We start from the raw sequence: 20,579 nt of genomic DNA, 5'->3' as shown, positions 1-20,579 counted from the left end.
ACTAAACAAGTGGAAAAACTGCAATGCTTCTGGCAGGATTAGCATTGTGAAAATGGAAATGTAGAAAATCAATGCAATACCAATAAAGAATGCAATATATGAAAAAAATCCCTAGAAGAAATAGCTTTAGAGGGCTATCACTACTAAGCTTCAAACACTACAAGAAAGCTCTACTGATAGATGCCAATTTGTACTAGCACAAGGACAGGCCTGAAGCAAATGGAATAAAAATGAAGATTCAGGTAGGAACTCACAATCCTCTGAGGAACTAAACTTTGATAAGAAAGCTATAAATTGTATGGAAGAGAGATTCTTCAACAAAGGGCTCTGGTAGAATGGTGAAACTCCTGTAGGAAAATACACTTGGAATCTTATGTGTACCCTGAACTATAATGAAATCCATTCTGGAGAAAACAAAAGCAAATATACTGAAAATTATACAGGAAGGAAGAGATTCTACCCTAAGGTCATTGGCCCAGTTGTAACTTTCCTATGTAACCCTTCTATTAAATACAATAAAAATATATGAAAAAGAAGGGCCAGAAACAGAACAAATGAAAGAAATATTGGACGAATGCTACTACATTGAACTGAAGAACTTCTGTATGGCAAGTACATAGCTTTCAAGATAACGAGAAAGTCCACAGAATATAAGAACTATTTTACTTGTTCCATTTTTTGCCATTTTTTTCTCCACCCTCTCTCCCTCCGTTTTTTTCCTGTCATTGTGGTCATTTCTAGAAATATAGTGACAGCAATTAGTAGTAGCAATCCTCCTTCATTCTATACAGACTTGTTTCAAATTATGTTTTTATTGAATTGATTCCCTGCTTTGAAATCATTCAGTTTTAACGTTGATATTTCTTCTTTAAGAACTCATAATTGTGAGATGCCTTTTTTCATCAGTTGTGGATCTTCAACTAAGGGCCTGAACACTGTCCCATACAAAGCCCCAAAGAAAATAAGAGTGAAAGGATGAGAGATGACATCATCCAAAGAAATGATACCTGAAGAGAGAGGAAATATGACCCTGTTCAAAGAGATGATTATGGACATGACTAAAGTGATCAAAGCAGAAATCCAAAAACAATTCCAGGATCATAAGCAGGAAATCAACCAGTAGCTTCTCGATCTCAAAGGAAAAATAGGAAAATATTATTCTTTCCTTTTTAAGCTAAAATTTCAAATAAATTATTCAATTATTTTCCATTTCTATCATTTTTTATCACAGTTGTCTTCATTCTGTTCCTTTTCTTCATTACTGTATTAATCTAATGATCCTACATTACTCCTTTTTTTCCCATCCCTCTTCTCATTTAACGTCTCTCTATCTCTGGTCCTTTGATCCATTTTCAATTTCCAAACGCATGGATCTACAGTAGTTTGTTGGTATATGAAGATGGTTTATGTATTTCTTCATACTGTAGGACCAGAGTGATTTAAGTATTATAGATATTGGCTTGTGAGTTTTTAAGTCACAAAACTGTGTTTGGTGGTTGTGTTGGATTTGTCTGTAAGTGCACAATAGGAGACAGATTGAAAATAAGTCTAAAATTGTGAACCAGTATTCTCTGGGCAGATATAGACCTGTAGCTTGGTTATTATTTTAAAACTGTAGTATTGTGTGGTACTAGTCTTGCTCCCATTTTCAAATGGGCAGAACAAGAATCTCAAGAAAAATGGAAAATCAAAGAAATGCATCTCTTACTCAAATTAAACAGACAAGGAAGAAGTCAATGAGGAACCTACAGAGAGTCCTCTAAATGCTCTACAAATGCAATTGGTAAACATGATGAGTGAAAAATTTGAAAATATAAAGATACAGATGAACTTGAGGAAGCCAATCAAAGAATAACAGAGAAATTCATGGAATCCACAGGGAGAAAGCTTAATGAATTCCAACAAAAGTTCCATGAGAGTAAAGCTTCTGAGATAAGTCACTTTAAAGAAAGCACTCAAATCGAAATGAAGGAGGTAAAGATCTAAATTAACAAGAGATTCAAAGCATCAAGAATGACCAACTAGAAGGAATGGAGAAGAAGGTCAAATTAGAAAGGATTGATAGCAGGTTAAACAATGAGAAGAGAAAATATCCAGAGTTGAAGATATCCTGAAAGTAATAAATTATTCAAATCAATTCTAAGAAATATGGCAGATCTATTCAGGAGGTCCAATATACAATTGAGGAGGGTCTGGAGAAGGAGGTCAATGGTATTGGAAATATAATTCAGAGAATCAACTCAGAGAACTTCACAAACATCAATAAGACATCTCTATCCAAGAAAAGCCCAGGACCTGATGAATTGACAGTGCAATTCTATAAGGCCTTCAAAGCAGAGTTCACAACCATTACTTCTCATGAACTTCAATGAAATTGAAAGTGATGCTGTTGGCCAAACTAATTCTATGAAGCCAGCATAAACCTCATCCCCAAACCAGATAGTTACTAACCACAGAAAGGGAACTATAGATCCTTTCCTTTGATGATTATTGATCCAAAATTTCTCAAAAAATTACTGGCAAATCCCCCACAACTCATCAAAAATTATGCATGATGATCAAACAGGATTTGACACAGGGATGGAAATCTGTTCAAAATATGCAAATCAATTAATATAATTCATCCTATCAACAAAAGCAAGCACAAGAGTCACATGATTATCTCAACATATGCAGAGAAGGTATTTAACAAGATGCAACACCCTTTATGCTAAAAGCATAGGAATCCATGGAACATTCCACAATATAATAAAGGCTGGGTTTGATGACACTACAGATCACATAATGCTTAATGGTAAAAAGCTAAAGCCATTTCTTCTAAAATCAGGAACAAGGCAAGGATATCCATTCTCGCCACTCCTTTTTAGTAGAGTATTAGAACACCTGGACAGAGCAATAAAGCAAGAAGCAAGTGTAAAGGAGATCCAAATAGGGAAAAATTTAACTCTTCTACTTTGCAGATGACAGGATTCTGTATTAAAGGGAAAAGAAACTAAAGACTCATGGTTGCTTTACATGTTTTGAAACTTTGGCAAGGTAATTAAAATTTGGCAAGACTTAATATAAAATTGTCTCAAAAATTAATTTCTTTCATGTATGCAAACAAGGAGATGACTGAGGCAGAGATCTGCAAGGCAATTAATTTTGTAATTGCCTCTACAATATTAAAGTATTTAGGAATTTAATAAGAATGTGAAGGTCCTCATGATGAAAACTTTAAAAACCTGGAACAGATATTTAAAGCTGAACTGAGGAAGGGGAAATCCTCCCATGCTCCTGGATGAGGAGAAATAACATCGGGAAAATGGAAATCCTGCCAACTGCTATCTACAAATTCAATGTAATACCCATTAATATCCCAATATCATTTTTCAAGGAAATAGAAAAAGCAATCCAAATTTTCATGTGGATTAATAAAATACTTAGTATAGCAGAAACAATCTTTAGCCAAAAGAGCAATACTAGAGGAATATCGATACCAAACTTAAGACTCTCTCATAGATTACAGCTTGGTACTGGCAGAAGAACAGGCCTGAGGACCAATGAAATAGAACTGAGGACTCAGAAATCAATCTGCAGTCATGTGGACACCTAATCTTTGATAAGGGTACCAAAAAGTAACATAAAAGAAAGACAGGCTGTTCAACAATTGGTGCTAGCAGAATTTGTTAATCAACTGCAGAAAAATTTGGATCTCTCTATAACACTATGCTCCAGAATTAATTCTGAATGGATCAAAGACATTGAGATAAAAGCAGATACTCTGAAAACTTTATAAGAAAGAACAGGATATACTCTAGTTATCCTTAATAGAGGTCAAAACTTTCTTATTAAAGACTCAGAAACAAAAAAATTAAAGAATGTTGGGACTACTGGGACTGCATTTAACTGCAGAGTTTCAGCATGGCAAAAGATGTTGCTAGGAATTTAATTAGCATGCCCAAAGACTGGGAGCATATCTTCTGTAACCAGACAACAGACCAAATCCGCACATCTAAAATATGTCCAGAGTTAACAAAATTGAATCTCTACAAAAGAAATCCTCAAAGGAACAATCCATCCATTAAAGGGGGCTAAAGACTTAGAGACCTCTCTGAAGATGAATAAAGAAGAAATGCTCTGCATCTCTGGCCATAAAAGAAATGCAAATCAAAACAACATTGACATTCTACCTCATTCCAGTTAGAATGGCCAGGATCATGAAGTCTAATAACAACAGACGCTGGCAGAGCTGTGGCCAAGAGGGATTGCTAGTACATTATTGGTGGGAACGTAAACTCATTGAACCATTTTGGAAAGCAAATTTGGTGATTTCTCAAAAGATTAAACATAAAGCTCCCCTATCACACAGCAATTCCACTGATGGCATTTTCTGAAACCTACAGAAACAAGGACATACTAAAGCCATTAGAAGAATGATGCTGTTTACAGCACTATTTGCCGTAGCAAAGATATGGCACCAATCCAGATGCTCCTCATTAGATGATTGGATCAAAAAGACAGGTAACTTCTACATAATGAAATTCTCTGACAGCAGAGAATTCCATAGAAAGAATGACATCATACCATTTGAAAGGAAATGGACAGACTTGGGAAAAAATCATATTAACTGCAGTAAGCCAGACCTAGCCCTTTGGTTAATCTCCTATTGTTACTGTATCTGAATTTATTACCTGATGTATATTATATGATATCTCTGTATTTGGAATAGGAAACTGAATGGGCAAAAACAAGATTATAAGGAGGGGCTGGGGAGAGGGAAATATGGACAAAATCATGAGAAGGGATGTCAATGCATGAGAAATACGGCATCTAGTCTGTGATAAATATAACTTTAACTCCTCTATAATTACCACAACAATAAAACAAAAAAGAAAAAAAATGGAAGATTAATCCTATGGCTATGCTTTTGCTTAGAATGTCTCCTAATAAAGTCTGCTTAAGATATAATGCACAATATAGAAAATACATTCTTGAGTCTTCATAATAAAAGGCTTCTTTTGAGATGGTCTTAGTAACCATTAATCAATATTTTGTTGCATCTAGAAAATGTATTTTTAATATTTTCTATTATGGTTGAAGCTATAAATCTTACACTGACACCTGAATCAGAAAAATTCAAACTTCATTGATCTTTGCACAGACAAGTATAGGGAATCACGTGAGCCAAGATATTCTAAGCAAATACATCTTATCCTAGGAAACATCAACAACAGGTTGGGAGTATTGTGAAAGAAATTAAGCTACATTAATTAGATTGCAAAATAATTTAGTAAAATTGTCTGATAATGTTGTTCTAAAGATATATTTTCATGAAGGATGAGAAAGTATATTACTACTCAATCACTGTGGAAGTGGTAAACCCCCATTTCAGTGAATATACCATTTTACCTTTAGTAAACTATATATGGGCTGTAAGTTCCAACACAGGAGGACTGCTAGCTATAGGGGAAACTACTGGGGCAGGGAAGTATTGGCAGAAATGGAAAGGGAAATATAGATGGAGGTAGGAGCAATGGCAGTAGCTGAGACATTGGATCTGAGTACATGCCTGCTTGGTTGTCTGGGATCCTTTGATTAACCTGCAAACAATTGAAGAGGGCCAAGTAGAAGAAAGCAGTACCCCATATCTGTCTATGGTTACTGCAGAAGAGCATTGGGAAGGTAGCCCTCCTGCATCAGCTGAGAAGAGTGCAATGTATTAACTGAAAACTACCCATAAAAGTGATGAGATAAACCTAGCTTGAGAAGAAGGTTTTGTAGAATGGGAACCTGTCACAGAGGGAGAAATTCCACCCAGGGTGAATCAGTTTTTTTTTTAATTGGTAATTACACCTTGAGGATTCCCCATCTATATGACATTCTCCGATCAGCAGTGACTATGAATCTCATTAAAAATTTTCACAGCAACTAAAAATAGAAAAGGGAAAAAAATGACCATATTCACATTACAGAAAATTCATAAAAATACTCCACATATAAAAACCAATAAAACCATAATAGTGAAAGATAAATTGTACCTGAATAGGATGTCTGGAAAGAATTTAAAAGATGCAATCATTACTGAAAAGCCTAAAATGGCAGGGAGTAAGAAAGACCTTTCAGTCCTACCCTGCAATATCAATGGACCTAACACTGCAATTAAATGGCATACATTGATTATTTTGGATCCAAAATTCAAGATCCATCATTCTGCTGTCTGCAAGAGACACTTTTGGTCCCCCACCATAAATAAACCAAACAAATCCTGAAAAAAATCTAACAAGTGATGGCATCCTCAAACATGCCCTTATTGTCATCTTGTTATCAGATAAAGTAGACTTCAAATTAAATTTAGAGAGTAAAGACAAGAAAAATTATTATGTACTAATAGAGGCCACATATACCAAACCTACAGGTTTGTATTTAATAGTGAAAACTTAAAGCCATTCCCTCTAAAATCAGGAGAGAAAGATGTCAACTCTTTCCACTCATCTTCCATTTATTTCAAGGATTTTTAGATAGACCAATATGGCCAGAAGCAAACATAAATAGATTGCAAGTAATGAAAGAGGAAGTTAACTTTCCCCTCTTTGGAGACTAAGGGATTCTGCAATACAGAATCCTATGAACTCCATTCCCGAATAACTCAATCCTATAGGAAAATTTGGGAAAGTAATGGGATATAAAATTAACCCCCAAAACTCAACGTGTTTCCTATATCTCAACAACAAGATGATGGAGGCAGAAATCAAGAAAGCAAAATGAATATATATATATATACATATACAGACATGTATATGTATATATATATATTTATTTTGCAATGCTTCAAAAAATTACTTGGGGGAAACAAGATGATGTGAAAACACTAAGGACCCAAACTAGTTCTCTCACAAAAAATGGAGAATTGGGGAATCACTGGAGCCAACTATCTTTAGAAATCTACAACAACAAATTTAAGAAGCAAAGGAGAATAAAAGCAAACCAGAAAAGAAACCCAAATAAAGCTTATATCCAGTGCTCTCAAAGTACAAAAATCATGAGGACCCCTCCCTCATGCTTCACTAGTAGTGCCAACGAGCTCCGGAGCCAGGAAGCCCTGAACTCCAGCAAGCTCCCGAATCCAGATGCACTAATCCCACACAGAGTGTGAATAGACAGCAAAGACAGCGGTGGAGAGCAGAGGGGTCACAAAAAGCCCTCTAACACCATGGAGCAGGTCACAGCCAACTCTTCTATGAGAAAGTAGCCCACTGGGTCCTCACACAAACACTTTGGGAAAGCCCAGCAGGTGGAGAGCTACAGAATGTAACTGCAGATCCCTGTCAAACCTGCCCAAGAAATACTGGCAAGTATTGGGGGGGAATAATTAATTCAGAATCCTGTCCTTTCCCCCAAAAACCCCCTCACCCAGGCCATTGACTATAGACTGACACGTGGGCTCTAAGATCCAGCACCCTAACAACCTGTGTGAAGCTGTTCCTGCTCTCACTGCCCAATAGCCTCTTCACCTGGACATTGAAACTAGAGACTGAGGGCCACAAATACCTTGCATTCCAACAGTGGGAAGGGCTGCACACATGGCATCTGACTGAGCCAAAGCTCAGAGGGATGCCCTCCAGCTGGAAGCCTCCAGAAAGCCAGCACTATGGGGTTCTTTCAATGGAGTCACAGAAAGACTCACAGCCAAAAGTGGTCCTGTACTTCTGGAGGAAATCAGGGGAACATTCTGCCTGAGTATGAAAAAACAGAAAGAAAAGGGATAGCAACCCAGAAATAGAGCAGGGAACTGAAGGGCAGAGCAGAAAACATTGAATTAGTGCACTGGGAATCAGAAAGACAGAGCCATCCTAAGAGACCATGTCCTCAGCTGGGTCCCACCCCTGGGGAACAGGGTTGGATAAACCAGAGGTTGGGCTAGCTGAGACGTAGGTGCACAGTTGCACACAACCTTGGTTGTGTGCAAAAGCTGCAAGCTCTGACTCAGTAATTAATTTGGTTGAGTAGCACACATATACCTAGATAACCAGAAACACAAAACTGGCATCTACTGACCACAGAGTGAACCCCAAACAAAAGTCTCAACTAACCCAGTGAGCAAAAATTACAACAACAAATCACAAAACATATACATAAAATCCCAAACAATTGCCAAAAGGAAACAAGAGTGAAGGGATGAGAGAGAAGTCACAATCCAAAGAAATGACATCTGATGAGGCTCAAGACAAGACTCTGTTCAAGGAGTTGATTACTGACATGTCTAAAGATATTAATGCAAAACTCCAAAAACAATTCCTGGAATATAAGCAGGAAATCACAAAGGTGTTCCTTGATTTCAAAAGAGAAGTGGAGACACAAATAGAAGTGCTAAACAACAGATTGAGTGAGATGGAGAATAGGGCATTGGAACAGAAGTTAAATGCAATAGTTGGAAGAGAGAGACATCAGTCTGGAGAAATCAGTCAGAATTCACCAAAGAGGTGTCCAAAAACTGAGAGATGCAGCCAAGATCTAATCTTTGTACAATAGGCTTTGATGAAGAGCAGGAGTTTCAAACAAAGGGACTGCAACACTTATTCTCCAAGTTTGTCTCAGAGAACTTCCCCAACTTCAAATGGGAAAGTCTCATTGAGATTACTAAAGCTTTCAGGACCCCAAGCACACAAGATTTCAGAAGGAACTCCTCCAGCCATATCATAGTAAGATCATTAGACTGGAAAACAAAGGAGCTGGCCTTAAATGCAACAAAACCAAAGAAAAAACTACACTACAATGGAAAAAAATAGAAGATTCCACACAAACCCTAAATGCAAGAAAAGCTTGTAAAAATATCATTCATGCCCTGAAGACCAAGAACTGCCAACCAAGACTTATATATCCAGAGAAACTAGGAGTTACGTTTGAGGGAGCAACAAGAACATTTCATTCCAAAGAGGAGATCAAGAATATATTGCAGAACAACAAAAACACTCATCAACAATCTATTACATATCAATCAGTAAAAAAATGGGGAGGAACGAGACAAAGAAACACAAAAGGAAAAGTAACTAATGAAAACCCATTCTCAATATTTTCCCTAAATGTGAATGGGCTGAACAATCCAATCATAAGACACAGAAAAGCAGACTGAGTTAAGAAACAAGACCTATCAATACGCTGTCTCCAAGAGACCCACCTCACTGCCAAAGACAAAAACATACATCAAGTGAAAAGATGGAAAAGAATTTTCCACTCCAATGCATTGTGCAAAAAATCAGGGGTGCCAATTTTAATTTCTAAAAAATTAACTTATCAGGAAAATCTGTACATATAGATAAAAATGGCCACTACATATTAGTAAAGGAAACAATCATAACCAGAATATTTAGTTATAAACATTTACTCCCCAAATATGGAAACACCTAAAGTTGTCAAGCAAACTCTCATAGAGTTATAGAAGAAGATAGACTCATAATGGGAGAGTTAACAAAACAGGTCAACTCAACAAAAGATAAGGAAAGAAAACACTGACTTAAATGACATTATAGCTCAGCTGGGCCAAACTTTACACATTTTTGCCCATTGGCAAAACATTATATATTTTTGCCCAACAGCAAAACTTTATACATTTTTCACAGCAGCACATGTAACATGCACCATAATAGATCACACAGAAAACTTAAGCAGATGCAAGAGAACAGATATAATCCCCTGCATTCTATCTGATCACATTGGAATCAGAGTAGTTCTAAGCAATATAGTAAAGGGTAAAAAAATTAAACACTTGAAAGCTGAACAACACACTTCTGAATAATCCCTGGGTTACAGAAAAACTCACAGAAGAAATTCAAAACATTCTTCAATGTAATGACAATCAAGATACAACACAAAGGAACTTATGGGACACAGCAAAAGCATTTTAAATGGCAAATTTATACCACTAGGAGCTCATATTAAAAAGCTCATGTAAAAAAACCTAAACAAGGAATTGAAGCACCAATAGGAAAAAGTGAATTCTAAAACAAATAGAAATAACAAAATAGCAAATAACAAAATATAATTGGAAATATCAGAGATTGAAGTAAGTTCTACTATTCATAAAATTAATAAATCAAAAGTTGGTTCTTTGAAAGAGCCAACAAAATTGACAGACCTCTGGCAAAATTAATCAAAAAATTAGAAGAGAGATTCAAGTAAACAAGATTAGAGAGACTACGGGAACAATCACAACTGATATTCAAGAAATTCAGTCCATTAAGTATAAGTACTTTTAGGGCCTATACTCAAAGAAATAGGAAAATTTAGTAGAAATGGATGATTTTTAAAATAAATATAGGCTACTTGCATTGAACCAGGATAAGCAAACTGAATGAGCCAATTTCATACAGTTAGATAGCGGCAGCTATCAGGGAAATGCCAACCAAAAAGAGCCCAGGTCCAGGTGGTTTGGGTACAGAAGTCTACAAGACTTTTAAAGATGAATTAATTCCTATATTATTGAAAATCTACTAAAAATAGAAACAGAAAGAGCCATACAAAATTCTTCTTATGAAGCTAATGTTATACTCATCCCCAAACCAGGGAAAGACTCAAAAAAAAGAAAACTACAGACCTATCTCTCTAATGGTTAGAGATGCAAACTCCTCCATAAAATACTAACCTACAGAATCCAGAAACAACTTTAAAAATTATATATTACGATCAAGCAGCCTCATTCACCAGATGCAAGTCTGGTTTAACTTTTGCAAATCAATTATGTAATACATCGTATCAGGAGAGCTAATCATAAGAACCATATGATAATATCACTGGATTTGGAGAAAGCATTTGACAAAATAAAACATCCATTCTTGTTGAAAGTACTAGAATAAATAGGAATACGAGGTAATTCCTTAAAATAATTAAAGCCATATATGAAAACATACAGCCAATATGGAGAAGGACTTGAAACATTAAAATCAGGAAGTAGACAGAGATGCCCACCCTCTCCACTTCTCTTCAATACAGTGCTGAAACCCTTAGCCAGAGTAATAAGGAAAGAGGAGAATATCAAAGGGATCCACATAGGGAAAGAAGAAATTTAAAAAAAATCCTCATTCATAGATGACATGATCCTATACCGGAGTGACCCAGCAAGCTCCACTCCCAAAGTCCTAGAATTAATAAATCACTTTAGAAAAATGGCAGGATACAAAATTAACCTGAAAAAATCAGTAGTAATTCTTTGTATGCCAAGAATACACAAACAGTAGGCCAAATCAAGAAAGTGATCCCATTTGAAATAGGTCCCAAAAGAATAAAATAATTAAGAATTAATTTAACCAAAGATGTAAAGGAATTATTTAATGAAAACTATAAAAGTCTATGGAAAGAAATTAAAGAGGATACCAGGAAATGGAGAAACATCCCATGCTCATGGGTAGGGAGAACCAATATTTTAAAAATGGCCACACTGTCAAAATTATTATACATATTCAGTGCAAACCCAATCAAAATCCCAAAGACATTATTTACTGAAATAGAAGATGTAACCAAAGGGTTCATATGGACCATAGAAAGACCTAGAATAGCCAAAACAACAGAGAAAGTTCACAATTAAAGAATTGCATAGATTAACTAGACCTAACAGACTTCTGCAAAATATTCTATCCAGAAACACCAAAATATACATTTTTTATCACAACACATGAAATGTTTTCTAAAATAGACCACATTTATGGCATAAAAAAAACTGGTGCAAACTCAGAGACACTGAAATTATTTCCTGCATTCTCTCAGATTATTTGGGCATAAAATTAGAATTCATTATCAGTCTCAACCAAGGATAACTCTATAACTCATTGAGACTGAAAAACACATTATTAAATCACCAGTTGCTCATTGAAAAGACTAGAAGAGAAATTAAACAATTTGTGGTATTTAACAAAAATGATCACACAAAATAGCAGCTGCTTTGAGACACAGAAAAGACAGTACTCAAAGGAAAATTTACATCACTGAGTGATTACATTGAAAAATTTGAAAAATATCCAATCAACAATTGAATGATGCACCTTCAAGCTCCTTGAGAAAGAGCAACAAACCACTTCCAAATCCAGTAAGAAATAAATTATTAAAATCAAAGCAGAATTAAATGAATTAGAGACAAAAATCTACTGAAATAGACTACAAAATAAAGTTAGATCTATGAATTTTTAAAAATATACTCTAAATTACATGAGCAAAAAGAAGAAAGAAAGAAAAAGAGAAAAAAAGAAAGAAAGGAAGGAAGAAAAAAGAAAGAAAGAAAGAAAGAAAGAAAGAAACAAAGAAACAAAGAGAGAAAGAAAGAAAGAAAAAAAGAAAGAAAGAAAGAAAGAAAGAAAGAAAGAAAGAAAGAAAGAAAAGAAAAAATATGGGAGCACAACCAAATAAACTCATGGATGAAAATAGAAAGACCACAACAGAAATTTCCAAAAAACAGTCACTCATAAGGGAATACTTGTCAAATCATTATACCTGCACATCTGAAATTTAGAAGAGATAAAAAAATTTCTAAGCAATACTGATATACCCAACTGGAACAAAGAAGATCAGACCTATTTCAAGTAAAAGCCAGAGAAAGCCCAGGACTTGATAGATTCAGAGCTGAATTCCAAAAGACCTTTAAAGCAGAACTTATAAAAATAATCCTCAAACTCTTCGAAGATATTTTGAGAGTAAGCTCTTTATCAGTCATTCAATGAAGCCAGTATAACAGACAAAAACAGCCAGCAAAAACAGACATGGGATTCATCAAAGAAATAGTACATAGACCCATTTCTCTGATGAACATGTAATCAAGACATCTCACCTTAATAAAGGCCAATAATTTTCAACAACTAAAGAAAAAATTATACACTATGATCAAACTAAATTCACCACAGGGATTCAAACAGGTTCAATATACACAAGTCAATATAATTCATCACATCAATAGTAGCAAGGTCAAGAAATACATGACTATCTCAATAGATGCAGAAATAGGTTTTACTGGTTTGAATTGATATAAAACCCTTTTAGAATAAAATCTCTGGAGAAACTAGGAGCCCATGAAACATGCTCAGCATACTAAAATCTATGTGTGTGTGACACACCTACAGCTAGCATTATATTAATGGTGACTAGCGAAAGCCATTTCCTCTAAAATGAGGAATGAGATAAGGATGCCCACTTTCTCCTCTACTGTTTAATATAGTATTAGAATTTATAGCCAGAGCAGTAAGTCAAGAAGCAAGCATAATTGGGATAAATAGAGAAAGAGGAAATGAAACTTCCCCTCTTTGCAGATGGCATGATGCTGTATAAGAAGAACCCATTGACTTCCCCAACAAGAGACCTGAACTGAATCAAAATTTTAGGAATGTAGAAGGGTATAAAATTAAGCCTTTCTTGAATGCAAACAAGAAGAAGAGCAATGCAGAAATCAAGAAAACTAACTCATTTTGCAACAGCCACAAAGAAAATTAAAATGTAGAAATTACCTAAGGATATAAAGGACTGTTTACATTGAAAACTTTCAAAAATAAAAGAAGAAAATAAAAGCCGAGCTGAGTAAGTGGAAATCACTACCATGGTCCTTGACTGGAAGAATTAACATCTGAAAATGGCAATCCTGCTAAAGGATATCTACTAGTTGAATGTGGTACCAATCAATATCCCAGTGTCATTCTTAAGAATTCTGCAACAGCAATGGAGAATTAACAATAACAAACTTCAGATTCTCTTACAAAGCTATACTAATCAAAGTAACTTGGTATTGGTACAAGAATAGGCATGGGTTCCAATGGAATAGTTCTGTCGACCCTGAAATCAAACCCACATTCCTATGGCTACCTAATCTTTGATCAGAGAGCCAAAAAATAGAAGAAAAAAAACTGTAGAAGAAATATTTGAAACTGTTTATGCTACCCTGAATTAGAGCTAGTTCCAAATGGATCAAAGACCTCAAGATAAAAACAGATATCATTCAAACTTTACAAGAAAAAATAGGAGATACACTATGACAACCCAAACATAACAAGGTAAATAAAATTGAAACAATGAATCTACATTAAACGTCACAGCTTGTGTTTGGCAAAAGACATACCTAGCAAATTAAATAGAATGGCCACAATGTTAGAGAAGATTTTCACTATTCATGCAAAGACAAGGGCATCATATCGAACATATACCTCTAGATACAAAAATTGACTGTCTCAAAAACAATACACAAAGAAATGACAATCATATTAAATTGTGGGGTAGACTTATAGGGATACTTCTGTGAAGAGGAAATAATATGTTCCTATAAACACAGGAATGAATGCTCCATATCTCTGGCCAAAAAAGAAATGCAAATCAAAATAACTTTGAGATACCACCTCCCTCCAACTTCAGTGGCCATTTGTCAGGAAATTTAATAAGAAGAAATGCTGTCAGGATGTGGCCAGAAGGGAATATTACTAAACACTTAGTGGGAATGTAAACTCATTTAATGACTCTGGAAAGAAGCATGGAGATTTCTCAAAGAACTAAACCTATACCTCTGCTCGGACCCAGCAATCCCACTTCTGGGTATTTACCAAAATGTCCAGAAACAAGGAAATACTAGCACAATGATGTTCATTTCAGTACTATATTTGTCATAACTAAGATATTAAACCAACACAGTAGATGAACAGAACAAGAGATATAGTTCCTGGGCATAAAGGAATTCTTTGCTTCAATCAGAAAGAAATACATTGCCCAATTCATAAAAAATGGGAGACTTGGAAAATATCATATTAAATGAAATAAGCCAGATCAAAAGGAACACAGACTCAATGCATTCCCTCATATGTAATAATTACTACACATCTAGGTTTCTCACAATAGCATAAAAGCAATGTACATATGGCTATAAGGGATGAGACTACTCAATGGAAACTCGAGGATATGGAAACAGGAGGTTTATCATTGTGAGTGTTGTTCTGAAAGTATTGTGTTTTTTCTTTTCTTTTTTCCCCTTATAGAAAGTCCCATGTGTTTAATGTATGTGACTTTGTTACCTTGTATACTGCATTTGTTAATTTGAAATAGGGAAAGTAAGAGGGAAAGCAAGATGCCTGGAAGGAGGGTTTGATGAGGAAATGATGGCAATAAACATCAGATAATGCATCCACAACCTGAGGAATGTAACTTTAACTTCTCTGTACATTACCCCGACAATAAAATTTAAAGCAAATCATAGTAACAGATGTTAGCCAGACATGGTTGTTCAAATACTTTGTGTGTATGGCTGAATAAGATTTGCCTAAGTGACATTTACCCAATTATCCAGAAACAAGGACACCAGCACAACAATGTTCATTGCAGCACTATTCACTATAGCAAAGATATGGAACCAACCTAGATGTCCCTCAGTTGATGAGTGGATCAACAAGATGTGGTATTTGTACACAATGGAATTCTATGCTGCTGTCAGAAAGAATGGCATCGCCCCATTTGTGAGGAAATGGAAAGACTTAGAAAAGATCATATTAAGTGAACTAAGCCAGACTCAAAGGAACATAGGCTCAATAGTTTCTCTCATTTGTCATAATAAGGAGAAACCCTGGGCTCTCCTAGCAGAGATTTGCAATACAGCAAAACCTTGGTACAAAAGGCCATATAGTAGGACGCTAAATGAAAGGATCTCTAGGATATAGAAACATAAGCTATATAATAAATGATTGTTGTTCTTAAGGTACTATGTTATCTCTCATCTCTTTTGTTGTCCCTTGGTTATCTGATATTGTTACAGTATCTCACTTTGTTACCTTATATATCGGATATATTTGTATTTGGTTATTTGAAATTGGGTAGGGAAGGAGGGAAAACAAAATGAGGGGTGAGAGTGGGGGAGAGGGAAATGGGGACAAAGACATGTGAAAGGGTATCAATGTATGGGAATTAATGCACCATCTATCTGGCAAATATCATGTAACCCTTCTATTAATTACAATAAAATATATGAATAAATAAATAAATAAATCCAAAGAGTTTAAAAAAATATTTGCCTAAGTGAAATGAACTTCAGGGAAAGAAAAACAGCAATTTATACATGTGTTGCTTTCAAAGAAGTATATGGAATGGCTTCTTTCCACTTTCAGATTGTTTATTCTTTTTCTTTACTCCTCTTAGTGTTTTTCCCTGTTATTTTTGAATTTGAGTTGATACTTGGTTACTGCATGCTCATGAACTATTTTCCTTGAATCAGTGAAAGGAATGGGAAAAACAAGTTAATATTTAAAATTACAAAAGTAAGCTAGTATAGTTACTACATTCACAGGACAAAATGTAGGAAATTAAGTTTACAACTGGGCAAGAAGTAGAAGGTGGAAAAATGCGAGAAACTCATGTGTGCATAACAATCCTCAAGAAGAACCTTAGTATGTTATGAAAGCAAGTCTAACCACTCTAGAAGTTATCATGAAACTAAAATTTTAAAGAAAGGAATTATTAAATAACGAACAATATTCTTACAAAAATAATTTAAAGCAATTACTAGGGTTTTGTTACACTCACTTCTGTCATGTAGATCACACTTTTATTTACACTCACAAAAAATGACACCTCCAATGCACAGCAGGTAATTACAGGAAGGATGGACAAGTCACAGACTCTAACAACATGGGAAAAATGGCAGGTACTAGTTAATATTTTCTAAATCAGACCCTCAATATCAATGGACTTAACTCTGCAATTAAATGACATAGACTGTCTAGTTGGATCAAAATCAAGATCCATCTTACTATTGTCTTCAAGACACACCTCCTGGCCTCCAAAACTGTCATTCAGAGAATGAGAAGCTGGAATAAAATCTATCAAGAAGGTGGTCCCCCAAAATTGGCAGGACTTGCTATCTTACACTAGACAAATTGGATTTCAAACTAAAATTAGTGAGACAAAACAAAGAAAGTTATTACATACTACTGAAGGGATCTTAGGAGATAACCATCTTAAATATCTACATACTGGATGGAACAGCCAACATCTTCAAACAAACTTTATTTACACTAAAAACACATAGATTGAAACACAGTGATTTTAACACACCGTTGTCACCTCTGGACAGATCAATTTAAGAACTGTATAGACTAGACCTAACATACATCTGTGAAGTATTCTACCCAGAAACACTGAAATATACATTTTTTTCAGCAGCACATGAAATATTTTCTAAACTAGACCGCATTTTAGGGCATAAAAACACTAAAATTACACTCTGCCTTCTGTCTGACCACTTTGGCACAAAATTAGAATTAATTATCCATCTCCATCAAGGAAAACTCTTTAACTCATAGAAATTGAAAAATATATTGTTGATTTACAAGAGATTGGGAGAGAAATTCCACAGATTATGGTATTTAACAAAAAAGTACATACAAAATATCAGCCACGTTGAGACACAAGATAGGCAGTATTCAAAAGAAAATTTATATTACTGAATGTTTACTTTAAAAATTAGAAGTCTCAAACCAACAATTGAAAGTTGCTCCTTTAAGCTCCTTGAAAAAGAGCAACAAACCGCTTACAAATCCAGTAGGAAACAAATTATTAAAATCAAAGCAGAATTAAATGAATTAGAGAAAAAATTCCATTGAAATAAGCACAAAAAAGGAGTTGGATCTATGAAAAAAATTTTAAAAAATAACAGACCCTAAATTATAAGAGCAAAAAAATAAAAGGAAGAAAGAAGGAAAAAGAAAAGAAAATGGGATCACAACCAAATAAAACCATGGATGAGAATAGAAATATCATGACAGAATTTTCCAATATCCAGATCACCATAAGGGAATACTTGTCAAATCTTTATGCCTACACATATTGTTTTTTTTCTTTAATCCTGCTTTTTGCCTTGCTATTTTTGAATTTGACTTGATAGTTGCTGTACTGCATACTCACGTACTTGTTTCCTTGAATCAGTGAAGGGAAAGGGAAAAACAAGTTGATGTATAAAAGAACAAAAGTAAACACGTGTAATTATGATATTCACAGGATATAATGTAGGAAATGAAGTTTTCAACTGGGCAAGAAGTGGGAGGAGGAAAAATGGGAGAAACTCATAAGAATGCATAAAAATCTTCAAGAAGAACCTTAGTCCTTATGTATCAAGATTTTGCTCCATTGCAAATCTCTGCTAGTAGAGCCCAAGGTTTCTACTGATTATGACAAATGAGGGAAACCATTGAGCCTAAGTTCCTTTGAGTCTGGCTTACTTCACTTAATATGATTTTTTCTGTCTTTCCATTTCCTAACAAATGGGGCGATGTCAGGACATACAATGTGAAGCTAATTGAAAGGACCTCCAGGATAGTGAAACAACAGCCATATAATGAATGTTTGTTGTCCTTAATGTACTATGTTGTCTCTCATCTCCTTTGCTGTCCCTTGGTTATCTCATATTGGTATAGTATCTCACTTTGTTATCTGATATATTGAATTTATTTGTATTTGGATATTTGAAATTTGATAGGGAAAGGGGGAAAACCAAGACGAGTGGGCGTGTGGGGGGGAGGGAAACGGGTACCAAGACATGTGAAAGGGTATCAATGTATGTGAATTAATGCACCTTCTATCTGGCAAATATCGTGTAACCCTTTTACTAATTACAATAAAAAAAAGCAAAAAAAAGGAGAACCTTAATATACTATGAAAGCAAGTCTAACAACTCTAGAAGTTATCATGAAAATAAAATTTTAAAGAAAAAATGAAATAATGAACATTATACTTACAAAAATAATGTAAAACAAGTATAATTATTGGGATTTTGTTATACTCACTTCTGTAATATCTCACTTTTAATTACCTTGAAATACTTGATTGATTTTTTTGTGAGAGAAAATTTTTGTATGCAAACTTTCCTTCATGGATTGTACTTGAGTTAAATGTTATAACCACTCTATTATTGATAGAAATAAAATATCCATTATCTCTTTCCAAACTTTATTCCTGTGTGTCTCTTTTCTTGAGTTTGTCACTATAATTACCACCTGCTTCAGTATCAATGAATTGCATTGACTGATTTTCATATTTCCTCTATAATTACTATATCATATCAATTATATTAACTGTGGTGACCCAAACCTTTATGAATTATTTCTGCTTTGATTTGAAAAGAACTTGCGTTCTATCATAGTATATTGTCATTGAGTAGGAATGCAAGATTGAAACAGACTTCCTAGTGATCTGATATTGTATACAGAGTTAAATAGCAGACATTTGTTTGATATTATTAATATTCTCCAATTATATAGATTCAAATAATACCACATTGCTAGTGGGGCAGAATATTGCACAGAATATTGTGCAGAATACTGACAAATTTACACTTAGTATTATGTACTGGACATATCTAATTTTTTTCTCCTGTTAGAGAAAATTTGGACTTGAGATTCTCCGTTGAACGTCAACCCACAGTAAGTATGTATAAATACTTTTAGTTCACTGGGAGGCTATCCGTCTTTCATGAATTACAGGAGCCAAGTAGAAATCCCAATAATTTTTGTGAGAGCAGTTAGTCCTATTTTATTACACACTCACTTGAAGCAACATGGAAATCTATTTTAGTGAATAGTGGAAATATTATAATGTAACCTAGATAATCCCTTCTCTAAATTTTACCTTGACTTTCCATTGCAAAATCAAAGGAGAAATGGAGTATATATGGTGATCATAAAATGAATTGATAACCAATTCTGCTTTCAAGGACTTCATATGTTTGTTTTTCTATTCATTTATGTATCTATATATTAAATATCTGTAGGTTATGTATTCTTAATATATATGTTCAATTAAATTTAAGGATATAAATATATAATTACATCTGTAAACACTGTATATATACATTAGTGAGTCATTTGAGTCATCAAATTGGAATTGCTTTTTAGGCCATTCCTGAAAGAAACCAGGCTCTTGTATTCCTAGAAACAATGTGATACTCACATATCCTTTTTTTTGTCATTCACTGGAGATGAACCCTGGGTCTGGGTGCTATCCTTGAGTTCTGCTCAAGCCTAGCACTCTACCATTTCAACCACAGCACCACCTCAGTTTTTCTGGCACAAGTGGAAATAAGAGTCTCATGTTCTTTTGGCTTTGAACAACAATGCTCAGATCTCAACCTCCTAAGTAGCTAGGACTAGAGGTATTCTCCACCAGTATCAAGTGGTATTTTCATTTGTATGTAGTTTTTCTTTTTATTTTGTATATCCTGGACATGATCTCAGAGCCTAGGCCCTCCCTTTGAGGGTTTGAACTCTACAACCTGAGCCACATCACCAATTAAGGTTCTTAATCACATAAAGTAGGTGGTACTAAGAAATGGGAGTCTTGCTTTCACAAACAGTAAACAATGTACATGACATATTGCATGGACCTGCTTCGTAATTACCATCTGAATTTGTAAAACCTCACATACAATACATGAGTGTGCAGTGTGCAAACAAAATCTTATCTTTGGACATGACATATTAGGTACTTCAGTCTGGGCATTCATTTCAGTAGCAATGAAGTAAAATGAATAGAATACAGGATAGATATTTCTGCAGATCTTTAACATAACCCTAGTATGTATGATAAGGTATTAATATGATCAT

The sequence above is a fragment of the Megascapheus bottae genome, chromosome Y, assembly GCF_031878675.1.
Source record: "Megascapheus bottae isolate mThoBot1 chromosome Y, mThoBot2.hap1, whole genome shotgun sequence".
NCBI lineage: Eukaryota > Metazoa > Chordata > Mammalia > Rodentia > Geomyidae > Megascapheus > Megascapheus bottae.
Note: the sequence above shows the minus strand (reverse complement) of the source record.